At 45.8% G+C, this 20116-nt stretch overlaps 4 non-coding genes across 4 annotated transcripts; 2 read left to right on the top strand and 2 right to left on the bottom strand.

Annotated features, from left to right (window-relative positions):
• Positions 1-690: 690 nt before the first annotated feature.
• TRNAF-GAA (transfer RNA phenylalanine (anticodon GAA)) lies at positions 691-763 on the top strand. The gene has a single exon. It is a non-coding gene; the product is annotated as a tRNA-Phe (tRNA).
• A 5028-nt stretch (positions 764-5791) lies between these two features.
• On the top strand, positions 5792-5864 carry TRNAF-GAA (transfer RNA phenylalanine (anticodon GAA)). Its single transcript has one exon. It is a non-coding gene; the product is annotated as a tRNA-Phe (tRNA).
• Positions 5865-18469: 12605 nt separating this feature from the next.
• On the bottom strand, positions 18470-18542 carry TRNAF-GAA (transfer RNA phenylalanine (anticodon GAA)). The gene has a single exon. It is a non-coding gene; the product is annotated as a tRNA-Phe (tRNA).
• Positions 18543-19628: 1086 nt separating this feature from the next.
• TRNAF-GAA (transfer RNA phenylalanine (anticodon GAA)) lies at positions 19629-19701 on the bottom strand. The gene has a single exon. It is a non-coding gene; the product is annotated as a tRNA-Phe (tRNA).
• Between the last annotated feature and the right edge of the window lie 415 nt (positions 19702-20116).

The raw sequence follows: 20116 nt of genomic DNA, 5'->3' as shown, positions 1-20116 counted from the left end.
CTTGTGAGAGTGACCCTGAGAAATGTTAGAAAGTCTCTTTTCTCAGCTCAGCGCTTGAAAAAGGAGTCAGGGCTCTTCATTTCTCAGTCTCAAGGTTGTTTATTGTATCTTATCTATAAAATTCTTTCTCCTGTCCTGCCGAGGTCAGCTCAGCAAGTCAGAAGCATTCTGCCTGCCCCTGGGGTGGTGTTATGTCTTTATACTAAAAACCACATGTACAATATTTACAATTACTTTCCAATACCTATCACATATGTTAGACAGTGAGCTTCTACTCTAAACCAATCTAAAAGTGCCAACATCACCGCAGAAGATGAAGGCCAAGAAGAAGAAGGAGAAAGGATGGATATGCCCAGATCCCTCCATCTTGCCCTCCTGAATCTTTATTCTAAAAACCCCAAAATCTACTTTTTCACCTTGTGATAAATTCACTATCATTCTGCTTAATTTGTCATGGCTTGCAGATCATCTAAGGTTGGTAACTTGCTCCATGGGTGATAATCAAAACACAGGCATTTTTGGGCTCTGTGCCAGGGTCTCTAAGACCCCTGGCAGGGGTCTTGGCTGCTCAGGACAGCCAGAGGGGTGTCCTGAGTCCTAACAAGTGTTGGGCAAACTGGTTTGAAGGGTGAAAGTTTGAAATCTGATTATGTTCCAAGAGGTTTTGGGAATAACTGGCCCCCTAGCAGGGCTGAAGTAGCTCAGCTGGGAGAGCGTTAGACTGAAGATCTAAAGGTCCCTGGTTCAATCCCGGGCTTCAGCAGACTTTTCCTGCACTTTTGGGTGGCCAGGCCTGGGCTCTGCACTGCAGGAGAGACCTGGACACCCAGGACAGAGCCCAGCCCAGGGCCAGCAGCACTGGGAGCCACTGGAGGGCACAGGAGCATCTCAGCTGTGGGGAAAGGAGGAGAAACTGGGCCCTGTGGCCTTGAGAGAGTGTGCAGCTCCACTTCTCTGGCATGTTCCCATCTGGAGGTGGTGCTGGGCAAGGGGCTGCTGTAGGTCCTGCTTGAGCAGGGCTTTGGAGCGGGGACCTCATGGAGCAAGTTTGAGAATATTTTGGATCAGGACTTCCAGAATTTGGGAATTCCGGGTTTGGGGAATTTTGGGAATATTTTGGATGGGGAATTCTGGGATTTGGGGACTCCTGGGAATATTTGGGATCCTAATATTTTGGGATTGGGGAATTCCAGGATTTGGGAATTTTGGGAATTTTTGGGCTGGGGAATTCCAGGATCGGGGAATTTTGGGATTCAGAAATTCCAGGATTGGGAATTTTGGGAATATTTGGGATCAGCAATTCCAGAATTTGGGAATTCCAGGATTTTGGAATTTTGGGGAATATTTGAGATGGGAAATTCTGGGATATGAGAATTCCAGGAATATTTGGGAATTTTGGAATTGGAAAATTTTGGGACTTGGGAATTCCCGTGAATCTTTGGGATACGGATTTCTGGGATTTGGGAATTCTGGGATTTGGGAATTCTGGGATTTGGGAATATTTGGACCTCAACCAGTCTGAGCCTGTGGAAGAGGGACAGGGTTTTACAATTCAAGTATTTTACCAAAAATTGTGATATAAAGAGATTTTTGTTCCTTCCACTGCCTGTTCCCAGTCCTGTGGCATGGACTGCCCTGGAAACTGGGGGTAATGTTGAGCCACTGATGTGGGAGGCTGCTTAGTCTGGAATGAGTCCAGAGGAAACTACAAAGATTATTAGAGAGATAGAGCTCCTCTCTTATGAGGAAAGGCTGCGTTTGTTCAGCCTGGAGAAGAGAAGGCTCCAGGGAGACCTCAGAGCCCCTCCCAGTGCCTAAAGGGGCTCCAGGAGAGCTGGAGAGGGATTTGGGAGAAGGGATAGAGGGACAGGACAAGGGAGAATGGCTCAAAACTGACAGAGGGCAGCATTAGATGGGATATTGGGAAGAAATTCTTCCCTGTGAAGCTGGGGAGGCCCTGGCACAGGTTTCCCAGAGAAGCTGTGGCTGCTCCATCCTTAAAAGTGTTGGACAAGGCTTGGAGCACCCTGTGATATTGGAAGGTGTCCCTGCCCCATGGTGGGAGTGTTGGAACTCAACGATCTTGAGGGCCCCTTCCAACCCAAACCATTCCATGATTTTATGATCCTTTGAGCACAATCACTGGTGCCCAACCACCTCTGCCAGGCACTTTTCCGGGCTTTGAGCAACACCAGACACAGCTGCAGAGTCATCATTGCCAGCAGAGCACAAATCCTTGCTGGAATTAATGATTTGAGTCTGCTTAATTAAAGGTTTCTCCCCTTTGTCCTAAATGTTAATCCCTTCTCCAGCCATGGAATTGCACTGGGGTTCTGTGAGCTCATTTCTTGGTATTTTGTGTCAGTGAGGCACTGAACACTGAAAGAGGGACTGGATCCTCCTCCCTTCAGTGTTTCCCTCTCCCCAGAAAAGCAGAAAGAATGCTTTGATATCACATTAAATAATTTTCTTCTTACGAGCCCTTGGAAACACCTTTATCGCAGAAAAAAAAAGAATTAAAGAAATAACTTTTGAACTTCAGAGAGAAGGAAAAGGAGAAAGCCTGGCTGAGACAGCTTAAAACACATGATTCATCAAGGGTAGAGCTGAGATGAGACCTGAGAAAGACCTGCTCTACCCCCTGTAACACATCTCTGAAAAATAATGGTGGCAGGGATGCGGTGGTGAGTGATACAGCCACGGAAAAATAGGTGTGAGTGCTGGGCAGACAACACAGTCAGGGAATACAGCAATCCCTGGAGACCAGGAGAGGCTTGGCAGCTCATTCCTGCCCACTCTCATGGTTATCCATGATTTGGAGTGGCTGCAGGGGGCTGCCAGGTTGGAACTTGTGAGATATTTGATGTATTATCCCTTCTTTTGCAGAGCCACAGTGTGGATCCAGATGGATCTGAGTATGGGTGCTGCAATGCAGAGAACTTGTCTCGTCCTTCATTTGCAAAATCTGCAGCCAGAAAAACCCCCAGAGTCCTGGTCCCTCCTGTGGCAGCCCCTCATTCCATCTCATTTCCTGCTTGGCTCTCCATCACCCCAAAATCTGGGATCATTTCCTCTCCAGACAGACTGAGCGCCAAGAAGGACAAAAATGCTTCAGGAGCTCCAGGGATTGCTGAGATTGGATTTAAGCAGGAAATAGAACAAATTTCCCAGGGCAATCTCCTGCTTGTGGCCCGGATGCCTGGGAAGAGGGAATGGATTGACGGAGGAATGGTCGTAAGGCAGCAGAAAAGAGGGACTGACATCAGAGCTCCTCATTTCCATTTCTACGTCACCTAGCAACACTCCAGTTAAGGACTGAACTTCCGAGACATGGATTCCCTGGGAATTTTCCCATTAGGTGGCACCACTGGCCTTGGGAAGGCTTTCATCTGCTCTGCCTCCATCCAGCCAGATACACCTAGATCCAAATGTACTGATCTCTCCCTCCCAAAAATTCAGAAACAGATGAAAATGGAACAGATTTGTGAAGACCTAAAAGTGCTGGAGATCCAAATGCATTGATCTCTCCTTTCCAAAAATTCAGAAACAGCTGAAGATGGATCTGATTTGTGAAGAACTAAAAGTGCTGTGGGTTATTTGTTGTAATTGATTTGGAGAAAAACTTTTCATAGGGCCCAGCCTATCTTTAATAGAGATTCTGGAAAACACCATAGAGAGACAAAACCTGGCTGCTCTTGGCATTAATTAAATGATCCTGAAGGTCCTTTCTAACCCCCCAAAAATTCCGTGACTGGGTCAATTGTAGACATTTGCCTTTTTGGACTCAGAGAAGTGTAGGTGAGATGAATCCCACCCCAGGAACCTTTTCAAAATTGCTGTGTTTTACAGAAAAAAATGTCATGCCAGATCTTCTCTTGTGGTCTTCACTCCCTGTCACATGGATGTGCCCACCTAGCCTTCCAGGAATTTGGAAATCATCACTGCTGGTAATGCCAAACAGCTCACAGCTGCTCAGGGAAGAACAAAACATAACTATTTCAGAGAATTAGAGGCTCTGATGTTTCAAAATAGGCATTGGTCTGTTTTGATTTGCTTTCAAAGACAGAATCTTTGAAGAAAAATTAAGCCTGGAGCAAGTCCACACTCCAGACATTAAAAACTCTTCAAAGCAAACCTTTACATGTGAGTAAACACTTAGGATAGACTCCAAAATAATCAGCTAAGAAATCATCTGGCTGTGCAATTCTCACTTTCCTTCATCATCCAAGTGTGGAAAAAAATACCAAGAAGAGTGTTGTGTTCCTCAAATCTGGTCCAAGATGTACTTGTAAGATCCACAGTCACTGAGCTCAAGAAATTGCTCCTTTAAAAACCTTCTGCAGATAAAAATAACTTGCTCTGAGCACACAGTTTGGGGATGACCTTGCAGAGGATGCAGCGCAAGACTTTATCCTCATCCTGTTGCATGGACAATAGGAAAAACTTACTGGGGTCAATGCTGAGCTTCCTTCTTCTTATGGATGCTGAGGTCCTGATGGAGATGAGAGAGACACAACAAGGATGGCTCATTCCCACTTCAGGGCTGAGGCCCAATTACCCTCCTGTGGCTCCAATTAATTCCTGGACAACACTGTAGATCCCTCTCATGTCAGCAGCTCTACCAGACACAAAATGGAATTGGTTTTGGGAATTTTTCTGGGGTTATGTTGTCTGTTGGCTGTGGTCTTTGTTGGTCCTGGATTTGTTATATTATTTTTGCACCTTTTTTTTTTTTTTTTCGGCACTACAGAGCTTTCAAAAGCTGGATCTGGAATGTTTTAGGTCACATAGAGGACACAATTTGTAAGTCAAGAAGCAGAAATTCTGTAGCTCATCTCTCCAAAAATTGTCCACCTGTCAAGTACAAAGATGCTGAGACCCTCAGCCATCCATGACCAGTTCCTCAGTGACCACGGGTGGGGATCACCACTGGGATCCAGTGCTGGAAGGGTTTTTGGAGAAAGAAAACCCACTTTTGGAATGATCCTGCTGCCTGGATATTTCAAAAGATTCTGTAGCCTAGTTTAGGAGCCCGAGATATCAGGAACTGTTATCTAATAAATGTCAGGGAGGAAATATCAGCTGCTGTCAAGCTGAACATTCAAACCCAGATTAAATATATTTCTGACACCTTTCACTACCAGATTTTTAACAGACATGGAAAGCTTGCTGTGTGTTCCACATATGTATTTTGGGAATACATATGTGAATTAGAAGCTGGTGAAAGATGGGAGATTGTCCTGGGAGCGAATAATTTGCAGGATAAGCTGGTGGGATGGGCAAACATTTCCCATATCACTGCATGAAGATGCCTGGCTCCCATTCCTTAAGTGGAGAGAGACAGATTGATGTGAAAAGATTAGCCAGGCTCCATGGATAATTCCAGATCCTTCCGTGGGATCTGTGAAAAGGTGTCAGGAAATTCTGTTCAATGCTACTGCTCCTGGCTGGTTCCCAAATCAGGGCTGCTGTTTAATTCCAGATTTAGCCGTGTTTTATCACAGAATGCCAGAATGTTTCAGGTTGGGAAGGGCCTTAAAAATCATGTCTTTCCAATCCCTTGGCATGGGCAGGGACACTTTCCACTGTCCCGGATTTCTCCAAGCCCCATCTAACCTGGCCTTGAAAACTTCCATGTGTCTTGAGCCATTAATTCTGATCTCAGTCTGTCTCTATCCTGTTCCCTGAAGCAATTATTGGATTCTCAAGAAAAAGTCAACCAAAGGCTGCCTGAAAAGGTTGAAAAGTTATCATATTCCAACAGGTTTTGGGAAAATGTGAGCCCAGGAGAGCTGAAGTAGCTCAGCTGGGAGAGCATTAGACTGAAGATCTAAAGGTCCCTAGTTCAATCCCAGGCTTCAGCAGACTTTTCCTGCACTTTTCTGTGCCCAGGCCTGGGCTCTGCACTACAGGAGAGGCCTGCACATCCAGGAGAGATCCAGCCCAGGGCCAGGAAGGTGGTCACAGAATCATGGAATGGGTCAGGCTGGAAGGGACCACAGTTGAATCATCGGGTGCCACCTCCTTGCTCAAACAGTGTCATCCCAGAGCACAGACACAGGATTGTGTCCAGAAGTTCTGGAATATCTCCAGAGAGGGAGACTCTCACCTCCTCTGATCTCTGTTCAAGGCTTGGTCATTGCACAGGGAATAAGTTCTGCCTCATGTCCAGGTGGGATCAGTTCCTGGGATCAGTTCCTGCCTGTTCCTCTTGTGCCATTGCTGGGCCCCCCAGAGCAGAGCCTGTTCCATGATCTGAGCCCTCCCTGTGGACAGGGACAGATAGGGATGAGGTCCCCTCTCAGCTGTGTCTCCTCTCAAGGCTGAGCAGCCCCAGCTGAACATAATGAAAAGACTGGAGCCTCTTTCTTATCAGTAGAGGATCAGAGGGATTGGTTGCCCTGAGAGGTTGTGGAGTTTCCATTCTGCGAAATTTTAAAATGCCACCTAGCTGTGGCATTTCCCTGGGTTACTGGCTCTGTGTGGCCCTGCTGGAGCAGAGAGTTGCACTAGAAGATGTCCAGAAATCTCCTCCAACTCTTCAGCAAGTAGAGGACAAAGACAAAATTTTATGTGTAGGGCAGGGAAAAGCCAGGCCAATGTCATCCTCAGGTTTTTCCATCAGCAGTGTCCACCTGGCCAATCTGCACCATCATCCTGGCCGACCAACCAGCCAACAAAGAGCTGGGACCAAGATTAGGGTGTCAGAAAAAACAGACCTACAAATGAATAAAACCAAATTTAAACACTCCTATCCTTAAAATATTATCAAGGTAAAGTTCTCCTCTTTTTATTTTTTCCCTTTTTTTTTTTTGAGTCAAAATAATAATTTTAAAAGCACAAAGAGACTCCTTCAAATTGAACTCCTCACCCGCTCTGAAATCCCGGTGCCTGTCATCTGCTGCAGGATCTGCAGCGTGACGTCACACCCAGAGCCCCCAAATAAACTTCCGCTCTCATTTCAGGCACCATCTGTGTCCCATTTCTGCAGTGCCTGGCAGAGATTGCTTGCCTTCTATGGAATGTTCCTTTCCCCTTGCCTGAGCTGCAGACTTCGGAGGTGGGGAAGTCGGCGGGTGGAACGGATCCCAGCTCCGCGTGCTGCGCTGGCTGTCCTTGGATGCTGGGATGATTTTGGTGCTTGTCCTTGGTCAGATGGTCTCAAACTAGGCTCCAGGGCAACCCAAAGAAGAGGTGAAGATAACATTTGGTCATCTGGTTGCAGGAAATGGGAAAGGCTTTACGGGCGTGTTGGGTGTTGATGAGGGTGGGAGTGGTGAGGTGAGGAAGAGCCAAGTTGGGGATAATCGTGGAGGGGTCCAAATGCACTGGAACATGGAACTGCTCTGGGTCACAGAGTCACAGAACCACAGAATCACAGAACTACAGAACTACAGAATAACCTGAGTTGGACCCCTAAGGATCATCCAATCCAACTCCTAGCCCTGCAAAGGACACCCCAACAATCCCACCATGTGCCCAAGAGTGTTGTCCAAGCAGTCCCAGAGCTCTGTCAGGCTAGTCCTGTGACCACAAGAACCCAGGGAGCTGTTCCAGTACCCAACCACCCTCTGGGGGAAGAACTTTTTCCTGAAATCCAACTTAAACCTCCACAGACACAACTTCAGGCCATTCCCTCGGGTCCTGTCACTGTCACCACAGAGCAGAGATCAGTGTCCACCCCTCCTCTTCCTCTCAGGAGGAAGTTTTAGACTGTGGTGGGGTCTCCCCTCATTCTCCTCTTCTCCAGCTGAACAAAGCAAGTGCCCTCAGCTGCTCCTCACACAGCTTCCCCAGGATGGAGTTCACAATTTTGTCTTCCTCTTATGCAAATAAATTGAACTTTAATGCATAATTCAGGCAGATGCAACCCAAACATATCATGAAGAGCCTTGCCTTAGGCTCCCCACCAAACCAGCTGAATCTCTGCCAATCCCGTGCCTCAGTTTCCCTCTCTGCAGCACTGACACTTCCTTTCCTTTCTCCTGGGAAGAGACAGCTTGCAGGTGAAAGTACTCTGTGTTCCCAGCTTGTTTTCTTGTGTTATCCCAGCACGTGTCCCCAGGGATGATGCTGGATTACTCATACACCTCTCGAGTCCTCTGCTTCTCTAATTCCTTTTATTTGCAAGAATTAGGAACAGTCATGCTATCCAGGAAAACACAGCCCTCACAATGCCAGCACCGGCGTCACAGAGCTGTGCTTGGCAGGCTGTTCCTGAGAAACTCCTGGGACTTTCAGGTGGATTCACCTCCAAATGGGGCGGAAATGGGGAGGAGGGAGTGATTAGAGAGGAGAGGACAAATTGTCTCAGAACACTGCAAGATGAGGTAAATAATTAGGAAACCATGTGGGAAAACAGATGATTCAAATCCTGGGTCACCTTTGATACACAACTTTTTAAATAGCCAGGAAAGACTTGGGGATTTTTCTGGAAAGGGAGAGGGTACTGGAGATGAGAAAAACTTGGAATATTTTGCCTATCATGGCAAAGGTTAACCAGGTTGAGTGTTGATCTTGATGTGGATCTGGAGGTTGTAAGGATGAGGAATTTGTGGTCAAGCCAGAGGTCAGCACTGTAAGAAAGGGGTTTAAACTGGTTAAGGGAGTGAAAATTCCAAGGCTCATATCAGTCAATACAGGGCAGCTCCCAATGAGCTCTTTCCTGTCCTCCAGAAAGACCTACAAATGCCAGAAGAGGCTTGTGGGGACTTCTAGGAAAAGAGTTTTGCCATGTGGTTGCTGGGAACTCCCTTCCCATCCCTAATGTTCGTTTTGCTGCACAACCCCCTTTGTTGCCACTGTGGCTGATCCCTCTGAGGATGCTCAGGTCTCATAAGACACAACAAAGTGGATGAAGAAGGTGTGATGAATCAAATCCTTCTTTTCCACATTCTCCTTCCACTATTAGTTTTTAAAAATGTTAATTTTTTGGTTTATTTTCTTCTTTTTTTTTTTTTAGTCAAAAGCTGAGCCACAAAATTCAGGGGTTTAACCTACTTTTGAAATTGTATTACCCTTTGATTTTGAGGTGGTAGCCCCAAACTCTGACATGGGCAGCCATGGTTCAATGTTTATTTTGGTTCTCCCAGCTGCCAAAACAAGAGGTGTTCAGACATCTGCTGCCTTGGTGCTGCCATGTTTAATAACCCTGGTTATTAAATCAGTAATCCTGGTTGTGAAGATTTTGTCTAAAAGTGTTAAAACACTTTCTTGATCATTTTGATAACTTTTGGTTAATGGACTCTGCTTCTGGTTGTGGCACATTTTGGCAAGAGAAGTGGCCATCACACAGAAGCAAGGAGAAGAAAAAGATACTCCTAAATCAATGTCCAGCAATTTGAATTGATTTAAAGCCCTCTTTATTCCATTCCTGTATTCACATGGAGACCCCCATTCCCTCAAATCCCAGTTATAATCGGGCTCACTGGAAAGTTTCATCATTAGAAAGTTTATATCATATTAAATCATTTTATCAGTAATAGTGTGGCCAGCAGGACAAGGGCAGTGATCACCCCCCTGCACCCAGCACCTCAAATCCTGGGTTCAGTTCTGGGTCCCTCATGATAAGAAGGACATTGAGGGGCTGGAAAGTGTCCAGAGGTGGGAATGAAGCTGGGGAAGGGTGTGGAGCACCAGGAGCAGCTGAGGGAGCTGGGAAAGGGGCTCATCCTGGAGAAAAGGAGGCTCAGGAGGGATCTTCTCTCCACAATCCCTGTGATAGGAGGATGAAGGCAGGTGGGGACTGGTCTCTTCTCCTAAGAAAGGAGGAATGGGATAAGGGATAACAGCCTCAAGTTGCATCAGGGGAAGAATTAGGTTGGATATTAGGAAAAATTTCTCTGTGAGGGTTGTCAAGTGCTGGCACAGGCTGCCCAGGACAGTGGTGGAGTCCCCATCCTTGAAATTAGTTAAAAATCATGAGGATGTGGCACTTGGAGACTTGGTTTAGTGGTGACCTTGGCAGTGCTGCATTGGTGGTTGGACTCAGTGATCCTAGAGGGCTTTTCCAACCTAAATAACTCCACGATTCAAAGCACCCAATTTTATAAAAAGCCATGGCAGAGAGGGAAAAAGATTATTAATCTCATTTTCAGCCTATTATCTCAGCTGTTCTGCTATTCCTTACAGCAATAAAATTCCAGGAAAGATGGACATGGGAGGGATCTGATGTTTCCTGGGAGTGACAGCAGAATGCTTCAAAGCCAGCAGAACCCTTCAAAGCCAGCAAAACCCTTCAAACAAGGAGTGGGAATAACTCGTAACACATTCCAGAGCCCTGCCGTGCTCTGTCTGTGCCTCCCGCCCACCTGCCAGGGGGAGTGGGGAGGGAAAAGTTCACCTGGAAGGGAAAACAAGCAGCTCCTGGAGGAGGTGAGAGAGGAGGATCCTGTGAAATGCCAGTTTCATTCTCAGGTGCTTTCTGGGTTGAACCTGATCTAGGGGCATGAAAGGTGGGCAGGTGAGAGGGACAAACGGCTCAAAAAGGTGTCCTAACATTTTTATCAATTCAGTCCACAAAGTTTGGCTCGTTTGGATTAAGGAATCTCTTGCATATTCCTCTGGAAGTCTCTCTCTCACATTTTCAAACACTGTTTAATTTGCTGCAGTGTGTGAGACTGACTTTTAACAATTTATCTTGACAGCTGCCAGCCCTGGAATGGGACAAATTCCTCAGCGCTGCTGGAGGATTGATGCAGATTTATCTGTGCTGCAGATGGCTGTAGGCACATTTGCAGGTGTTTGTGGGGATTTGGCTCCTTCTCCTGACATCTATCTAATTTCTCTTTTTTTTTTAATAGTTTTTTAATAGTTTATGTTCCATCTCTTCCGCCTTTGACCCATGTGGGAAGTCATGGCTCACTTCCCTCAGCTGAGCTGAGGCTCTCAAAGGTCACTCTGGCCCCTGATTCATACAATCACAGAATCAGAGTTTGGGCTAGAAAACACCTTAAAGATCATCCAGTTCCAACACTCCATGGGCTGGGGCAACTTCCACTTCACCAGGTCACTCAGAGCCCCATCAAGTCACTTGGATTCTCCATCAGCATGTGCACAGGCTGATAAATCATATTTCTGGACATATTTTCTCTTGCTGTCAGGTTCTGCTCCTCTGAAAAATCATCTTATTGTGTCACTGTGTTTCCAAAGTAGGAACCTTTACAGGAAAAATATTTTCTGTATTATTTCTATTTTCTACATTATTTCTATTTTTTATATTGCTCCTTTCTAAGCCAGACACTAAGAAGACTTGAGACAACAATCCCTGTACAGGCCATTCACTGAAGGGTAGGACTTGATCGTTGTGAGTCCCTTCCAACTCAAAATATTCTGTGATTTTGTGAAATATCCAGAGCTATCCACACATTTTGATGGATGACCACAGGCCATCCATAAACTTGGGCTGAGGTTCTGTGCAGGCCCCTCACCTTTACCCCAAAATTATCAGGCAGCTGAGAGGTGTAATTCTATTTTTCAGGGAATTCTGACCCCACATTCCAAACCCTGAGCAACAGTTTGTTTTTTTTCCCAGTGAAGAACTAAAACTGAAAAGGTACTGAGTTTTTCATCTACTGTCTATATTGAGAGGCTGGAAAGGAAAAAAAAGGGGAAAAAAAAAGAAAAAGAAAAGCAGCTCAACTTAGAAACTTCAGTTCTAAGTTTCAAGTTAGAGGTGATGATCTGAGACCTTGAGCCGAAAAAAAAAGTGCCCTCAAGGGATTTTTCAAGCTTTCTACTCCTGATTTTACGTACATCTGATCTTGGTTTTTATTTAAAGGATTGGCTGCAAGAATATGGAGCTTGCAGGTTAAATCTGGAGCTGAGGCAAAGTGTGAACTCCACTTTTGGAAGCTTTCAGGTGGCTGCAAACCCAGCTCCCCTCAGCACATCCATGGCCACCCTTCAGGATCTTTGATGACTTCAAAACCAGCAGCTGGTGAAGATCAGTCCCAGGAACAAAAAAAGCTGCTGCCGTTTTCTATGCAGATTTTATGGTTTCCCAAAGCCCGTTTCACTTCTCCTCCTCCTCCTCCTTAAAATTCTCCTTCTCTGAGGTGCCAAAGCCTCCTCCATCAATTTGTGAGAACTTCTGCTTGAAAACTGGAGCAGAGCATCACCCACGGAACCAGGCTGGCATGAAAATACCGGAGGCAGAGGCTCTGATGAGAAACGACTTGAGGAGTTTCCCCGTGCCAGGGTGAAAGAAATGGAAAAATGGAATCAACTCCACCAAAATTCCTGGTTGATGGGACATCTGCCCAGCATATTCTGACCATGGACAGGGATATAGCTAATTTTTTAATTTACTCCTGCTGTCTTTTAATTCATAATTTTATGCTTTTGCTGCTTGTCTGGGACTTGAAGTGTACCCAAATATATTATTTTTCCCCATGAAGAAAAAACCCCAACCAATTCAGCAGGTCAAGCTTTCTCCTAACATTTCCAATTGCTTGGAATGAGGGATGAGAAGGCAAAATTCAATTTCCAAAGCAAAAGAGAAGTTTTCAACTCATGTGGACAACTCAAGGAGGTTAAAAATCTGATCTAAGTGTAGTTTAAAGCCTTACATGCTGTAGAGTAATTAAAATCACTTCTCTACTGGATCCTCATCTTTTTTACATTAAATACTTTTCCCGAATTTGTCGAGTTTTGCCAAGGATGTTTTCAGTGCTGTAGATACTTGCTAGGAACCAAACTGAAATCCACCCACCTTTCTGTATGGAATTTCAAACTCTCCCCAAGCTGTCACCTCCTGGATGCTCCCAGAAGCTGCCAGAAGAGTTTTTACTCCTGTCCCAGCCTGAATCCCACCCTGGGCAGGACAATTTAAAAAAATCTCGATATCTAATAAGTGACAGCAGGAAGCTCAACAATCCTGTTTCTCTCTGCTTTTCTGAGCACAATTTGCATATTTAAATAGGCTACTTCCCCTTGGAATGAACAGTGCTTCATGTTCTCTCCTTTTCCTCTACTTGCAGCCTACAGTCACAAATAAAATTAGGGTTTGTATTCAGAACTAAGAGAAAGGAGAATCCAAAACCCCAAAAGTTAACAGCCCCATTAATGACCTCAATTGTATTTAATTAATCAGCCACACATAGTAAAGCCAAGGCCCTTTAAAGGTATTTTGACTGTTTACATTAGTACCTGTGAGGAATTGAGCTGGGTCCAAAAAGTATTGTTTTATTCTCCAGTTTTAGTGTTTGATATTCAGAGCAAGTCCTGGACAGTTGCTGCCATTGAATATTCATCTTTTATGGTTTTTTTTTCTTTTCTTTTTGTTTGGTTGGGGTTTTTTGTTTGGTTGGTTTTTTGGTCTTTTGTTTGTTTGTTTGTTTTTGGTTTTGTTTTTAATTTTGGGGGTGGGTTTTTTGCATGGCACATGTCCACACCCCATTTAAGAGAGAGTTTAGACAGTGACAGAAATCTTAACTCAATTTTTTCTGGGGTTTTGTTGGATGAGCTGAGTGAATGAACCATTGTGATGCCCACATGGAATAAATCACAGAATCCTGGGAAGGTTTGGGTCGGAAGGGACCTCAAAGATCATCCAGTTCCACCTCCCTGCCATGGGCAGGGACACCTTCCACTATCCCAGGTTGCTCCAAGCTCCATCCAATCTGGCCTTGGACATTTCCAGGGATGGGGCAGCCACAGCTTCTCTGGGAATCCTGTGCCAGGGCCTCACCACCACCACAGAAAAGAATTTCTTCCCAATATCCAATCCAGCCTGGCCCTCTGTCAATTTAAAACCATTCTCCCTTGTCCTGTCCCTCCATCCCTTGTCCCAAGTCCCTCTCCAGCTCTCCTGAATCCCCTTCAGGCACTGGAAAAGGCTCTGAGCTCTCCCTGGAGCCTTTTCTTCTCCAGGCTGGACATTCCCAGCTCTCCCAGCCTGGCTCGAGGTCACATTCACTCTGTATAAGTCACCTTCAACATCATCTTCACAGCTGAATTCAGACCCTGTGCTTTCCCAGAAATCCTGGCAACTCCCACTGCTAAAAGCAGGCAGGGATGGATTTCCAGCTATAAGCTCACATTTTGGAAAAGCTGAGCCCTTAGGAGCAGCTGGACTCCCCTCTGGATGTACAGGGTCAGCTCCTAGGCCATGGAATTCTTCTTGAGGCTCTCTGAGGTAAAACTTCTCCTTAGCAGTAAAACCCTTGGTATTCCCAGGATCCTTATGGAGTAATTCAGAATATTTGGTGCCTCAGACGTCGACTCGACCTTCAGCCACCAAAATGTTGGAGACCAACCTGAGCTGCTCAGAGGGCATGAGAGAGGGCAAATCCGAGATTAAGCTGCTGTCAGAGGGTCAGGATGGCAGCTCTTGCCTCCCACTGCTGGATCCTTCTCCTGATGTGAGCAGGGGTGGGCTGCATCCCACAAAAGTGGGAATTTTCTCCTGTGTTACCAGCACAGCTCCAAGAGCTCCTTTAATGTCTTTGTGCCTGCAGCAGTAATCTCAGGATTCCTGCTCCCAAGGCATGCAAATAATAATCCTCTCTTTTCCTTCACCTTGTAGCTGCCATGTAATTTAGGAAATTAATCTGCAGTGCCTTTTTTTGTCTGCATGTGCTGTCTCTGCCACGGTGAGATCCCTCTGGCACATCCCAGAGTGCTTTCCCAAGGATTCTGGAGAACTTTGCCCAGTTTTCTGAGGGGTGAAACTGAGACATGGGGAAGGGAATTGCCTTTTCCTCATGCCAGCCATTGGCAGAACAAGGGACAAAGCAGACATGCAATTAACCCATATATTAAAGTAGCTCTGAGCAGCCTGGTCGAGTGGAAGGTGCTCCTGACTCTGGAATTATGTGATATTTCCAGTCCCTTCCAACCCAAACCATTCTATGATTCAATGAAAAAGAAAGCAAAAGCAAAATCACTCTGTGGGAATGAGAACTGTCAGAAAAATCCAAATTTCCTGGGTTTTATTTTTCTTTCTTTCTTTCTTTCTTTCTTTCTTTCTTTCTTTCTTTCTTTCTTTCTTTCTTTCTTTCTTTCTTTCTTTCTTTCTTTCTTTCTTTCTTTCTTTCTTTCTTTCTTTCTTTCTTTCTTTCTTTCTTTCTTTCTTTCTTTCTTTCTTTCTTTCTTTCTTTCTTTCTTTCTTTCTTTCTTTCTTTCTTTCTTTCTTTCTTTCTTTCTCTCTCTCTCTCTCTCTCTCTTTCTCTCTTTCTCTCTTTCTCTCTTTCTCTCTTTCTTTCTTTCTCTTTTTCTCTCTTTCTTTCTCTCTCTCTCTCTTTTTCTTCCTTTCTGCAGTAAAAGATTTTAACCCCCTGCTGAGTGTTTCCTATGTATTTATCTCTCTGGTCTTTCTATTCACGCTCCTCATCAGCTCTGGAACCGTGAGGTCGGGGTGGGTTTGTGAGGATGGATCCCTGTCCGAGCTCTTGGCAGCAAAGCTGGAGAGGCAAGTTCCCGAGGACTGGGGAAAAGCAAACCAGGACTGAAAGCATTGAGAGAAAGAAGCAGAAATCACCAGAATAAGAGGCAGAGAATCAGAGCTGAAGGGCAGAGCTGTTTGTGGGGGAGAGAGCTGCGGGTTGCAGCAGGTACCCGTGGAAAGATGGATGTTGGGATCTGCCGCGCTCTGATTGATCGGTGTGGGGGCCCTGGAGGGGTCTGAGCGGGGGTGAGAGGAGGGAGCTGAGTGCGAGGGGGCTGCAGGAGGTGCTGGCAGGGCAGCCGCCCCCGCTCCTGCCGCCCACCGCGGTTATTCATCCTGCTCCTTCCCTCGCAGCATCCCCGGGAGCACGGGCAGGTTTTAACCCTTCTCTCAGCCAAATCCAGGGAAACTTGGCAACTTCTGGTGCTCAGGTTTGCGTCAAAGCTGTTTCATCCAGCAGGGGACTGAGTTGTCAGGAGAAGGAGGAGGGGAAATAAAACTTCTCTCATCTCCTCTCAGAGCTACATTGTGGTCTCTGGGATTTCTGTATTTTCTGAATGCTGACACACCAATGGGGATCTTTCCTTTGCCTTCCCACAGCTGTGGGTCAGGCTTGAAACCGATTTCATTGGAGTTACCCACATGTGTTGAGCTCGTGTGTGACAGTGTTCACAGGGGTTTTCAGGTGAGGGAAGAGACAAGAATGTTGACTCCATATTCAGAAGGCTTGATTTATTATTTTATGATATATATATTACATTGAAACTATACTAAAAAGAATAGAAGGAAAAGTTTCATCTCAGAAGGCTAGCTAAGCTAAGAATAGAAAGGAATGAATAATAAAGGTTTGTGTCTCAGACAGAGAGTCCAAGCTAACTGGGCTGTGGTTGGCCATTAATTGTAAACATCCAAGATGGGCCAATCACAGATGCACCTGTTGCATTCCACAGCAGCAGATAACCATTGTTTACATTTTGTTGCTGAAGCCTCTCAGCTTCTCAGCAGGAAAAAATCCTAATGAAAAGATTTTCAGAAAAAGATGTCTGCGACACTCATGTTTGAGGCCAACAAGCCCAGATATCACTGTCACTTCCACAGGCACAAAGGTGCCAGCTCTGGCTGGGCATCTCCTGGTGCTGGCTGGGAGCAGAGACCAGGTCAGGAGGGGGAACAGGTCCCCTGCACTGGGTGTTAGAGTGGCCAAAGGAAATGGAACTGCTCTGCCCTGTTTGTTGAGACTAAACCCATCTGGCAGGGCTAAAACCTCTTCCTCTCGCTGCCCCAGCAGAAGTCAGAGAATCCCAGATTCATGGAATGGTTTGGGTTGGGAGGGACCTTAAAATCCTGTGGTTCCAACCATCTCCATCAACACCTTCCACTAGATCAAGTTGTTCAAGTTGCTCATCCAGCTTGGCCAATTATTTCCAGGGATGGGGCAGCCATAGATTCTCTGGGAAATAGGTCCCAGAATTTTACCACCACCACCACCACATGGAAAAATTTCTTCCCAATATCCCATCTAACCCTCCCTGCTGGCAGTGGGAAGCCATTCCCTGTGTCCTGTCCCTCCATCCCTTATCCCAAGTCTCTCTCCATCTCTCCTGGAGCCCCTTTAGGCTCTGGAAGGGCCTCTAAGATCTCCAAACCTTTTATTCTCCAGTCTGAATAATCTCTTATTATTATCTCTCTCATCTCGCAGCATTTCTTCAAAAAGACACCTATTAAATCCAAACCACTTCCTGGGAATTGTTCCTGACTCCTGCTATGCAGGGAACTGTGTCTGGGCATTGTCTGGGAGCACACAGATTGTCACATTTAAGCCATTCTGGTCACCATCAGGTTGGTGTCTCTGGTATGGGATTTGCCTCTCTCCTTAAGGGATTTGCCTCTCTCCTTGGGGCTCAGGGCTGCCTTTCTCCAGGGGGTTAATGAGGTCGGAGCCCCTCAGCACAACCATGGTGTGTGAACTGTTCTTAAACCTCAGGGCAATATTTGGGATGTTCATAACACCTGAGCTCTGCTTTCATAACAAAACGAAGCCCAAGACACACACAAAATTTGATATCATTTAATCCCACACATGGACCTTGCAGGGAGTTCTGACCCACTTTGATCCAATTTGGGGACCAGGAGGCTCCTGGCCTAATTTAGATCCAGGCAAAGACAGCTGGAGTAAAGGCTAATTTCCAGCTGGTGCATCCCTGAGCCAGATGATCCTGCCTGAGGGTATCAGGTCTGAAAAGGTCCGGCCTGGGTGAGCAGCTGCTGCATTTGTGGTGTTGCATTTGTGGTGTTGTGTTTGTGGTGTTGCATTTGTGGTTTTGTGTTTGTGGTGTTGCGTTTGAGGTGGTGTGTTTGTGATGTTGCATTTAAGGTGTATTTGAGTGGTGGCTCTCGGCAGAGATATTTGCCCAGCAGGACCCCTGGTATCTCTTCAAGGCTTAAGCAAGTGATGATGTTTTTGGTTTATACACCAAAGTTATTTTAAACACATCCTGGTCAGGGAAGTATTTTTGGAATTTATGGATATCAGGCAGCCTGATGTCCCTGACTTTTAGAGCACCACCAGAAGGAAAAGGGGGGAGAAAAGTTCCTGTCTTTTGCCTATGTCTATGAAGAAGGGATTGGATGAGCATTGGGGTTGATCTTGAGAAGATCAAGGGTTTGCTGCTTCTCACTTGTCTTTTTGGACAACTGGCATTTCATGTCCTGTCTCTGGTGTTGGTCTCTGGTCCATTCTCCCACGGAACAGGAATAAGAAAGGGACAAAAGGAGCAAACACAAAGCAGAGTTACTCAGTTTGGTGCTGTGTCTGCACATTGAACACCATCATTTGACAAGAGTCAGGATAAAAACATGAAATGGTCAGGAAAGAGTAGAAAACTTAATCAGAGAATCATAGAGTACTCTGAGCTGGAAGGACCCACAAGGATAAAACCAGAGAATCATTAAGATTGCAGAAGATTTCCAAGATAGAGTCCAAGCTTTGACTCATCAACTAAGCAAGATGCCTGATTGCCATGTCCAGTCATTTCCTGGACACATCCAGGGATGCACCATGGATTCCAACTGCTAAAACCCTGCTGAAGCCTGGGATTGAACCAGGGACCTTTAGATCTTCAGTCTAACACTCTCCCAGCTGAGCTACTTCAGCCCTGATAACAAGAGTATTTTTCCCTATAAACAACAGGTAAACACACTGGAGCCCTTCCACTTAGAAAATACAAATTTTAGGGAGAGGGGTTGCTTCAAAGTCAGTTGTGATTGATGCTAAAAATCACTTTCAAGGATAAGGGGTTTTTCCTATTTCCCCAAACCCAGTTTTGATTTCCTGCTTGGCCATACACCGAAGGTGGGTCAACCTTTCTGCTTCTTCTCAGGGCAGTCCATGCCACAGGACTGGGAACAGGCAGTGGAAGGAACAAAAATCCCTTTACATCACAAATTTTGGTAAAATACTTGAATTGTAAAACCCTGTCCCTCTTTCACTGGTTGAGGGACACTGGCTCAGACTGGTTGAGGTCCAAATATTCCCAAATCCTTGTATTCCCACATCCCAGAATATTCCAATCCCAAAATACTCAAACCTGGAATTCCTCAATCCCAAAATTCCAAAATATTCCCAGAATTCCCAAATCCCAGAACTTCCCATCCTAAATAGTCCCAAAATTCCAAAAAATCCCCAAATTCCCAAATCCCAGAATTTCTGATTCCCAAAATTCCCCAATCCCAGAATTCCCCAGCCCAAAAATTCCCAGAATTCCTAAATCCCAGAATTCCACATCCCAAATATTCTCAAAATTCCCCAATCCCAATAATTACGATCCCAAATATTCCTGGGAATCACCAAATCCCAGAATTTCCCATCCAAAATATCCCAAAAATTCCCAAATCCCGGAATTCCCAAATTCTGGAATTCCTGATCCAAAATATTCCCAAAATTCCTCCATGAGATACCTGCTCCAAAGCCCTGCTCAAGCAGAACTTACAGCAGCCCCTTGCCCAGGACCATTTCCAGGTCCCCATATTCCCACTTGGGAACATGCCAGAGAAGGGGAGCTCCACACTCTCTCAAGGCCACAGGGCCCAGTTTCTCCTCCTTTCCCCACAGCTGAGATGCTCCTGTGCCCTCCAGTGGCTCCCAGTGCTGCTGGCCCTGGGCTGGGCTCTGTCCTGGGTGTCCAGATCTCTCCTGCAGTGCAGAGCCCAGGCCTGGCCACCCAAAAGTGCAGGAAAAGTCTGCTGAAGCCCGGGATTGAACCAGGGACCTTTAGATCTTCAGTCTAACACTCTCCCAGCTGAGCTACTTCAGCCCCACTAGGGGGTCAGGTTGTCCCAAAACCTATTTGAACATGATGGGATTTCAGACTTCTACCACTCAAGATAGCTCAGTGGACACTTGACTGTTTTTGATATATAAACACCTGGCCTAAACATCAACTTTCAGACCCCAGAAAGGTCAACAATTATCAAAGGTCTTCAAATCAGAATAGCTGGATTGGATAAACACCCAAGACTGGAATTATTCTTATAGCCATATCTGCAGTGGTAGCACCCAAAGTGATTTTCATGGACACATGGAATGGTTTGGGGTAGAGAGGATTTGAAAGGACCAGTTCTACCTCCTGCCACAGGATTGGATACCTTCCACTATTCCAGGGTGCTCCAAACCCCATCCAGCCTGGCCTTGGACACTTCCAGGGATGGGGCAGCCACAGCTTCTCTGGG

Source organism: Ammospiza caudacuta, chromosome 1, assembly GCF_027887145.1.
Source record: "Ammospiza caudacuta isolate bAmmCau1 chromosome 1, bAmmCau1.pri, whole genome shotgun sequence".
NCBI classification, from domain to species: Eukaryota; Metazoa; Chordata; class Aves; order Passeriformes; family Passerellidae; genus Ammospiza; species Ammospiza caudacuta.
The sequence above is the reverse complement of the archived record's forward strand: the minus strand, read 5'-3'. Positions and strand labels throughout refer to the sequence as shown.